We start from the raw sequence: 10,542 nt of genomic DNA, 5'->3' as shown, positions 1-10,542 counted from the left end.
AAGTGGTCTGTGTCACACTGTGACCGTGCACGTGCTCGTGCATGCATCTCTCACCGCCCTTTCATCTAACACAGAGGAATAATATTGTTGTATTTCAATGTAACATATAAATAGGGCTTTTGTTGGTGTATACCACACATTTAAATCTCCCTCTCATCTCCAGTGCAGCCTCAGGTTGGAGTCATTAGTCTCTGTGGCAGAGCCTTGATAGTTCAGTGAATTCACACAATCCTTAAATCCAAGGCTGTAATAATATCTCATAAAGATGTAAATTATATTCACTGATGATCAACTATAATACATACATTTGGCTAATGGACATGAAATTGACTCAATTAGGGCCAGTCTCATTCTCACCTACACCCCCAACACTTTGGAAGGCTGTGGCTGAGAAGCCAACTGAATCAGGATTTGAACCAAGAATTGTATCGTTATTGTATGTTAGATTTTATAAATGTATTTGATCATGGGTGATTTGCTTGTTTTTATCAGATGTAGTGTTTAAATAATGGGTTTCTGGTACAGTTATGTTATGTATAGTGCCCATGAATTATCCATAGATATTTGTAGAGTGACAATCCAACTATCCCCCACAGCCATCGTAAAATCACTATTGAGTCATTCGTTTTTTAAACTGTAAATTTAAAAAGATATAATTTAATGTTAGTTTCAGAGGTGCTGGTAGACTGATCCCAACAGTCTCCTCAAATTCGATCAAGCTGCACCAAATTTAACACACTCATAGATAACAGTTCCTTAAATATGCCAGATTTTTTTATCTAAACACATGAATTATTCCCTGGGTAAATCAGTGAAAATGTAAAAAAAAACACAGAAAAACAACCTTTCTCGAAATGTAACAGAAAGTGAAACAACAACCTGGAATCCCCCTGATCTGGATCAAGACCAAGATTAAATAAATTTTTTCCTCAACGATACTGCACCCAAACCTATATTGAAAATTACTCATGCATATTTCAGAAAAACAGGCGGGAGAATGGCTTTGTTTTCACTGTGACAGGGATTTTACTGCATCGAGTTCAGCCTGTGAACAATAGAGAGGGAAAAGGAAGAGTGACGAAAGCCAACACTGAATAAAATACAGTCAATGCTAGCTGCTTTAGCTTTTCTTAGCTATTTCCTAAGTGGCACTCAGTGGCTACAAGGTGACCCTTCTCTGTGATGTTTGAGATCTATATTTTATCGGGTTCTGCGCTCCCAATTTTCTACACTTGTCACTTTGCCTCTCCATTCCTCGGTCCTGCTTTGTTCTCTAACACACACATCCTCTTTTGTCTCTCTTTTCTTCTCCTCTTAAGAGTCCCTCGAAACTGTGACATTATTTCGGGTAGAGGATGGAGGCTCCTCCTCGAGGGCTTCCCACTGTGGGCTCATGCTTTATTGCCGATTAAATCATATGTTGAGCTTGTGGAATCTAGAGGGAGAGAAGAATAATCATTCTTTTTATACTTCATTTGCATGCGCTTCTCATTTTTCCTTCGGGCCTTTCGGGTTAACGTGACCCACCTCCCATGGCTGTCTCACAATCTATCTCCTCTCCGTAACGACTCATTTTTAAACAGCTTTGATAATCCCTTAGTTCTATGAATTAAATGGCCATTAGAAGAGGGTTCACAGGGAACGAGATAAATGGAAGACGTGGCCTCAGCTCTCGTCTCGTCTCGCATCTCATTCTGCAGAAAAGTCTTGTTTCTGATTTAAGACATAAATTAAAACCAAAAAGTAAAAATCTCAGCCAAAGTGTCCAACATTGTTCAGTAGTTCACAGTATTTTAAGCCACCGACAGAATAGGCATCAACCATATATTTGATCTTTATTTTTATACTTTTAAGATTGTGACTTATCTTGACAAGTCACTGGAAGACAAAGCACACAGGTCTAGTGAGATCTTGGAAAAGAAGATTAATCGGGTCTTCACCAGCACAACTGTTGTGTTTTGCACACAGAGAAGTGAAGCGTGATCTGATCACAAGTGTTCATGATTATCCTGGTGTTTTTTTCTTTTAGACCAGCAAGGAGTTGGTGCTACCCTAGAACCAGTTCCTTTGCCGTCGATCACAAAGAACTTGCTCCAGATAAGGCACCGGCTCCAAACTTGCCCTCAGCTATCTTGATGGATCAGAGGTATAACTGGTCAATTTCAATGTCTCGACCCACCTCCTTCCTTATATAGTAAGATAAGGAAGTCTATATTTCTGGCACCTGCATACCTCTCCTCAACCTAAAAGCCTCAGGTTTAGACACAGTTCACATTTCTGATCATGTGATTATTATCCCACATCACATATATGCATGTTTAATAAATCCATCCAATCTGTGGCTCGCACATCTCTACAACAGATCAACTTATCTTTTTCACACTTGACATGTATTGATGAGGAAATAAAGTGTTGAATTTGCTATGATTTAGACATGCTTAATAATAATACGTTTTGTATAAGCAGGTGACCAGTGCTCTCTAGCAGAGGTGGCTGGGACTCATCAATGCACTCGATGTTGTGGATCACGACAGCAGATGCGTTCACAACGACTGATTCGGCAGATCGAGGTCAATCTTCATTGATCTTTGAATAATAACAGCAGCGGTGCCGCAGCAGTCGGTCTTTACTTGTTTTCAGAAAGAAAAGCTCCAACCACAGGGAAACCGACCATTCCAAACAGGCAGCTTTAGAACAGACACTGTTTTATGTTCATTGAATTACCTGGTTATCAAAAAGGGAATCATTGAGGTAGGATCTATGTAAAAATATATGCAAGCATATACAATTATTTCTCTTTGAGGGTTTGTTATCTGTTGTGTGGCACGGGTTGAAAAGTGAATGACCTGCTTCTTGAAAAAGTTTTTCGCCAGATTACTTTATGTAATTAGCACTTTTTTTATGTTACAACATGCATCCTCACAGATCAGCATGTGTAACTGTGATATTTAAGCCAGACTCACGTGTGAGGAGGTAAATCACACCAACAGATGTGCAGCTGAGGCGCTGCCTGCAGTGCTGTGCCTGTAGTGTGTTGTGTGCTTGTTTTCCTGTAATTCTCACACCACACGGAAAGCAGAGAAATGGGTCGATGTAAATTATAGACGAAACCGACGCTGTAATCAGAATATCTCTCTTCACTCCTGTTTTGGGCGTGTGGATGATATCTTTTGACCAGTGTAGGCCTGAAAGAAAACAAACGCTAATTTGTTCCAGTGTAGCAGCAGCGTGTAGTTTGTCACATCCCCTCCAGCAGAGAGAGGAAAAGAGCTTTCATTATTAAACAAGGCCCTCCGGCGCCAAACGTCTGTATCGTTAGCAGTAATTAACAATGCACTTTCCTGCAGGATAAACAGCTTAATGAAAACCGGAGCACCGCCAAGTTGGAAGCTCTTCACACAAGGTGAGCGGCTGGAGGAGATTAACAACACGTCTTCCTGTAAAGCTCAAACGAGGAAAACCGATGGAGGGAGAGAGAGATTTTTTTTTATTTATTTAATGTGAGTTGTATTCCCTGAATCCACATCTCACGTTAAAGTTTCATGCTTCTGTCAGTTTCTGAGTGGTATCGTGGAGTCAGAGCAAATTGAACATTCATCCCAGGGGAATATAAATATGGCATCAAAGAATCAGATCCTTTCTATTAAGAATATGTACACTGCCAGCTGACAAAGGCATCACTTCGCCCCTGATGGACTCGGACTCGTTGATTTATGATTTAAAAATGAGCATTTATATGAGACTCGGCATGTGTTGCTTTTCTCCCCAAGAAACCTCCTGTGGAGTTTTGACAAGAGGAGCCTAATGAGAGGCAACCTGTCCTGCTTCTCTTTTCCTTTTACTCCCGCATTGCTTTCCTCTTTTCATTAAGTCCTTCATCTCATATGGCGGTGGACATGTTTACCGAATTCTGATCCATCAACAGATGGATGTCTAAGTAGGACTTTGATGCGACAATATTTCACAGCCGATAAGTTGAGCTGGGAGTCTTTCCTGCCGATGGCGCTTTGAGGTCACAGGTTCAATCACTCTCGTCCTTGTTCTTGTCCTTGTCTGTAAATAATTACACAATTTCCTTGTGACAGACGGTAACAATCAATCACCGGGATAATCTTTGAACACCTATCACATCTTCAAATAATGAGACCAAGGTCTTCAGTAAATGAATGTGTCACATCACTCAGACGAGATGGATGGACCGTCGCCCTGGCAGCCAAATAAATGTCAGTTTCTATCACTCTTTCGCAGACTTGTTGGTCCTCCTTTCTGTTGAATTAAAATCAACGATCATGAACTTATTATTTATCGTACATAATAATTTTTTATGTATGTTTTATTGCTCGTAGTGAATGAAAATTATTTGACAGCTGCAGTGGCAGGGTGGTGTTGTTAGTAGATTTAACACCTGAAGCAAAGGACTCAAATCTCGTCATTATCACCTTTTTATGCTGGAAGCTGAGTCAGTAGCTTAATTTGAATCAAAGCTTATAGCGTACTTTCATCGTGTAGCATTTCCTTACTTAACCTAATTCCAATTCCTTTATTGTAATGCTTACATTTCTCTCACATGTCTCATCTTTTTATTCTTTAATTGCTGTGTTTTTATTTGTTGTTTTGCTATTTTCAGTGTTTTTACATTATGAAGCTCTTCGTAAATTTGTTTTGAGAGAAAAGAGATTATTATTGTAATATAATTATTATTTTTATGGCAACTATATAACACACTATAGCAATTATTTTGAGTGTTAATATCTACAGGATTAACAAAGGTCCAACATTCACTGTCCTTTTAGCTCTGTTTTGGTCAGCACCAACTTCATCGGGAAATGCTTTAGCTGCTAAATGCTCCGCTAGTTTCCCCCGAGCATCGCTGACTGTTTATGTCCACAGGTGGTGTAGAGTGCTTCATTAGAGCTGCTGGAAACAGTGAGAATGATGCGAGTGTTGAAAGATGCTGAAACACCTCGCAGCTGAGCGAATCAGCAGTCAGGTGATAATTCTGCTTCTCACCAACTTGTTTGCATTAACGTCTGAAATTAAACTTGGTGGAAAGACGGTGTACGAGTTAGGAAATAACCCATTATGTTTGGATGCAGGTTCCAGATCAGGGAATAATTTGTGGTTCTTGATGAAAAAAAATCTGGCACAATCGGGGGAACTAACATGCATGAGTTTGTGATGTGGAGCAGCTTGATTGTTTTTAAGCGGACTGCTGGGCCTTGGTGGAGGTAGTCGCTCTACTGAGTGCCGTTCTAGTATTTGCATGTTACCGGATTTCAGTTTACTTTTGAAAGCCCTTTACGGCACCATTAGCAATGAAGGCTACCGAGCGCAATATGTTTGGGCCGCATGGATTTTCAGAAGACGAGGGCTTTTGCTGCTAACCTTGTATGACCATTAGGGGCTGATGTTGGAGCCCACTAACATTAACGTCTGTATGAGGAGGGGGGGATCAATAAGGGAAACAGTGTTCTCCTCCAAAATCACCACTGTGACCTTTTTAGTTGTGCGATTGTTGCCCTAACGAGTATTGCAACTTATTGTCTGATGAATATCAAATTAAACACGAAATGTCAAGGTGCTTATTTAATCAACCATAGAAACAGGACGTCCATCCAGTGCGGTGTGTGTTGTTTTGGAGAAAAGGTGTTTGGTTCTTCCCTGTTTTATATGTCAGTGGAAGGATGCTGCTCATGTGCATGTAACAGGTAAACCAACACTGCTGTCACGGCAGGAGCTCCTGATTTGTGCACCTGATATTTCATGAAATTATGCATGCATCTCCTCGTGTCCACGTGTTTGAGCTGTTTACTCGCGGAACTGTGTTTACATCCATATCCAATGACATCTGGAGTGCGATGAGGAGAAAATCCTTTGTTTGTGTGCTCAGATTTCTGTTCCGAGTGTTGGACAGGTGTTTCCACAGAGCGGGTCTGTTCTCCTTATTGGCCACACTGTGCTCACACACACATGCTAAGTCCCTGATGGTCTCCCTCAGGCCTGGTGGATCTCACACATAGATCAGCCAGTAATGAGAAAAAGGATAACTGTGTTCCATCAACAGCTGAGCCCTGCAGCTCCTGACAGCATTAAACGCACATATATAGCCACTGGCCATGTGGTTGCTAAGGAAGTGTTGGTATCCAAGCAGGAGTTGGCAGGGAAACATCCCTAAAGTTTATTCAAGAGATTGGATGCTGCTGGAGTTGATTTCAAGCTGCATCCATATTTCATTTATGTGCACAAGTTCTCGGAAGGGAAAGGGAAAAATTACCTGTTCCTTTGTAACTGGGCTGCATCTTGAAGCGTAGCCGTTCCAAAATAAACTTCAGGAGCATCGTTGTCGGCTCACGAGATATTTAAAACAACCATCGTGGTGGGATAGGAGAGAAGCAAGAGTTATGATCCTGAACATCCACGGCTCAAACTATATTAACAGGTCTCCACATTAATCTTCAGCAGGGTCTCCCATGGGCTTGAAGGAGAGAAAAAACGTCTGACCACCATGACAGTGTTGTTTCCACACGCGGTTACTGTTCTCCAGTTAAAAGCTCTAAAAAAACAAACAGTCATCCAGGCTTCTGCAGACGCCACAAAAATGCACTGTAAAACATCATACAGGAGTGTAGAGGAATCAACTCAATTTAAATCTAAGGAGATTTATCTTTATCATTACAATATTTATAAAAAATACAACGTAGGTTATTGTTTTTTCACTTCACTCTGACATAAGGGGGAAGAATCCCTCTCTGGCAGTTTTTTCGGTCTTTTTAAGCTCAACGTCTGTGACGGCTGTCGTTCTTGGCTGCTTGACACATTTTCTCCCTGGTGCTTTCCAGCAGTAAAGACACTGGAAACTACTCTAAAGTTGTTTTCACTCATCACTTCTTCGATGGCACCAAAACACGTCACACTCACCCTCAGAAAGTCCTGCAGATTAAACTGGGCAAAATAAATGTCCACTTTATTTCAAGACTGATAATTAGACCAAGCACAAAAAAACTGAATTTCGCGAAAAAAGTCTCTTACATCCGGGCCGACATGATATTCAGCATGTGGATCTTTCCATTTAGTCAGCTTTGACATTGCGCAAAAAGGAAAAAGCTCGAGGGGAAACTCTGATCAGCAGATTAGCAGCTTTTCCAGGATACATAGTTCAGATGTTATCACTGAAAGTAAAAAAGAGGAGTGAGTTGTTGTACAAGGTTGTACAACAGATTTCATGCCAAAGGGTGTGCCTCAAGGTTCTTCTCAAGGACCACTTCATTTCTCTGTTTCTCCCGTTGGTTTTGTTATCTCCCTTAAGATGAATGATGTGTGTTTCCGGTAATGTGATCACTGAAGGCTTCAGTCTGACAATGTCTTTTAACAGTGTCTAGGTACTTTTATTAATTCATGTGTTGCTTTGTTCTGTCTTGTTTTCTTTCTGTTCTTGTGAGTGTAATAATAATAAAAATAACAATAATAATGTTTAATCCAGCTAAACAGTTGCATCACAGCATGGAAAAGCACCGTTGTGACTTTCAAGCACTGATTGTGATGTGTTCAGGTTTTGCATTCAGTTCTATACAATCTCTCATTGTGAGGATAATTCCACAGCAGCCATCTCTCACACTGTAATCGTTTCTGTGGCTTTTAACCGGGACATCATCTGCTTTACATCACTGCTGAGCCAACCACAGTGGGTTCAGTCACCAGTGATGTGGGCTTTACTGTACTAAAAGCTACTGATTCATTCAGTGATAAAAAGTGATTCTATATAAGAATATTGTTTGCTTTAGTTTAATCAACTCACAATGTTTTACAGTGCACCAGGCCACAGTGACTTGCTCCACACATTAGAATTCATTTTTTAAAATCCTTTATATCCCACAGTTCCACCATCCAAGACTTCCCAGACCAGAAAATGTGTCTGGGCTGGGACCAGTAACCACAGAGCTCCATACTTGTGCTGGCGTATGCAACCACAGGCCGTGGTGAGCAGTGGTAGACGTCTCTGAATTAATACACAGAGCGACCTCCTGCCAAAGCACAGAGAATGTGAAGAGAACACCTGAAGCAACGGAGTGAATACACGGAATAAATCCACACGGTTAAAAATGCATGATCTATCTGAAATCTTGAGAGGAGAAAATGTGCATGACAGAAAAAAAATTATCATTTCTTCCTGGTGAATCAGATTTGTGGAGGAAGAGGAGGAGGAGGAGGAGGAGGGGGTGCAGCGGCGGCTCCCCTGCCCTACTTTCCTCCGTTCACCAGCCAGTTGTTCCCCCTGGGAAGACTGGAGGGGGAAAGTGTATGGAGGGAGTTTCAGCCACGCTCGGTCTGTCACCACAGGGGCAGCAAAGAAATGGCTGCACTCAGGGTGAGGAGGAGGGGGTGGGGGTGGAGGGAGAGTCAGCACACTTACTGTACATGAAGAGGGAGTGGGGGGGGGGGGCAAAACTGGTCCGATCATTCCCGGTTTGCTACTCGTGGTTTGTTTGTTTTTAACAATGCTGCTTGGTAATGCTCGGCGGATGTTTTTCTCTCGGTGGATTTCCTGAAAAAAGAGCTGAATAAAAATATCTGGAGAGATTGACAGACATCTCCACACTCCCCACTTTCCTCCAAACGTCATCCTCCCCTCGCACTCTCCCTCTCCTCAGGCTCCTGTCAGTGGTAAAGACATCCGTAATTATTAAGGCGGAGGAATGCCTCACACTTGAGCTTACCTACAGGTGTGTTTTTTTGTAAACGCAGAGGAATGCACACAGAGACTGTTAAAGCGAAGCAAGGTGCAGAGCTGCCTCGACTTCTCAAAGCTTTTCTGATCCCATATTCCGCGTGTTAATGCTCTGATTTTCTTCTTTATGCCTCTTCCCACGGATTTGTCCAATTAACCCCTCTAAACAGCATCGTGGAGCTTGTTGCTAGGCTACAGGCAGGTAACACATACACACCGTTACACCAGGGGTTGTTGTTAAGATGAAGATGTTTCCAAATAAAGATGAGTCAGTACATCCCAGCCTAAAAGGATAGTTCACCAGAAAATGAAAATAACCTCATTATCTACTCACCGCTATACCGATGGAGTGTTTGAGTCCAAAAAACACTTTTGGAGTTTCAGGGGCAAACAGTGTTGCAGCCAAATCCAATACAATTAAAGTAAATAGGATCCCTTCTTCATACCTAAAAACATAACATGCCTCCATACTGCTTGTGTGGTGTCATCCAAGTGTCTGAAAGCCTTGACATTCATATTTGAATCGAAACTGCGTCATTTACAAAAAATGTTAAGCCTTTGACATTCTCCTCAATGGAAAACCTCACACACTCTGGCCCAGGGGCACGCGTGGGGTGCACGTTTGCATTGCTACATCCAGTTGTGGACTTTAGGCTAAAAACACAGTGTAAATGGCTATGTTTCAAGCTAAATATGAATGTATATGGATGGATGACACCACACGAGCAGTATGGAGGCATGTTGTGTTTTCTTTCCTGTTGTTTCATTACGTCTGCAGATGGGGTAACTTTGGCTGCAACACTGTTTAACCCTGAGACTCCAAAAAGTGTTTTGTGGACTCAAACACTTCACCCTACCCCTCCATCGGTATAGTGGTGCTTATATAATGAGTGAATTTTCATTTTTCGGTGAACTATCCGTTTGAGAGCGAAAACATCATTTTTATTGTCGCCTTCCTCCACCTCTTCTTTTCCGTCAGCTTGGCTACACGTGACAGATGCAGACTAGCTCTCTAAGCCAGATGGAGATGCATGAGTTCACAGATGATTTCATGTGAGAGCCCACACACATTTCCAATGGTGTCTCAAAGAAAAGCATTCTAGAGAATTACTTTCTCAAAATCTTCACCTCGAGACACCTGCATGTTGAAGTTACGTTCCCGGAAAACCAAATTATGACTCAGACAACACAGAGGAAAATTGAAGAGGGCGAGCCCGTAATGTATGTGCGGCTCGATCAGGAGATAAGTCTCGCCAAATTGCCACCCTGCCTCACAGTTTGATCCTGGGCCTGCAGTTGTAGAGGGGTGGGGGGGGGCACAGGAAGCTGCGACGCATGGCACGTTTCCCCTGGGTGCTGGCTGATGCCCCCTGACAGATTGGGGCTGCAAGGTTGTGTTCAACATCTCTGCGGGTGCATCTTGTGTTTATGCACGCCTGTCTGTGTTGAGAGGATGTTAAATTCATCAGAATGTCGCGAGGCAAAACACACAGTTGGAGACCAGACTACTGCAGCTTTGTTTGTTCGTGCAAATTAAATACAGATTCCAAAATAAATTAGTCATGAAAACAATCGTCTTTGTTTTGTAATTGATCCTCCTGCTGGGATGTACGCTCTGTTTGTTTAGTCAAAGTTGTCAAATCACTTTTAAAATTTCGGTGCAAGTACAACGTTTCCACACAGTTTGTCTTCAATCCCTGAGCCGGTTTCTGATGCTCACATAAATTAGATGTTTAAGTTGTATAAACGACAGTTAATGCAATTTCAATAAGGTTTATATAGTGGAACACTTCATGGTGAGGCGCAGGTGGACTTAG

This window comes from Limanda limanda, chromosome 8 (genome assembly GCF_963576545.1).
Source record: "Limanda limanda chromosome 8, fLimLim1.1, whole genome shotgun sequence".
Taxonomy (NCBI): domain Eukaryota; kingdom Metazoa; phylum Chordata; class Actinopteri; order Pleuronectiformes; family Pleuronectidae; genus Limanda; species Limanda limanda.
This window is presented reverse-complemented; position numbering follows the sequence as displayed.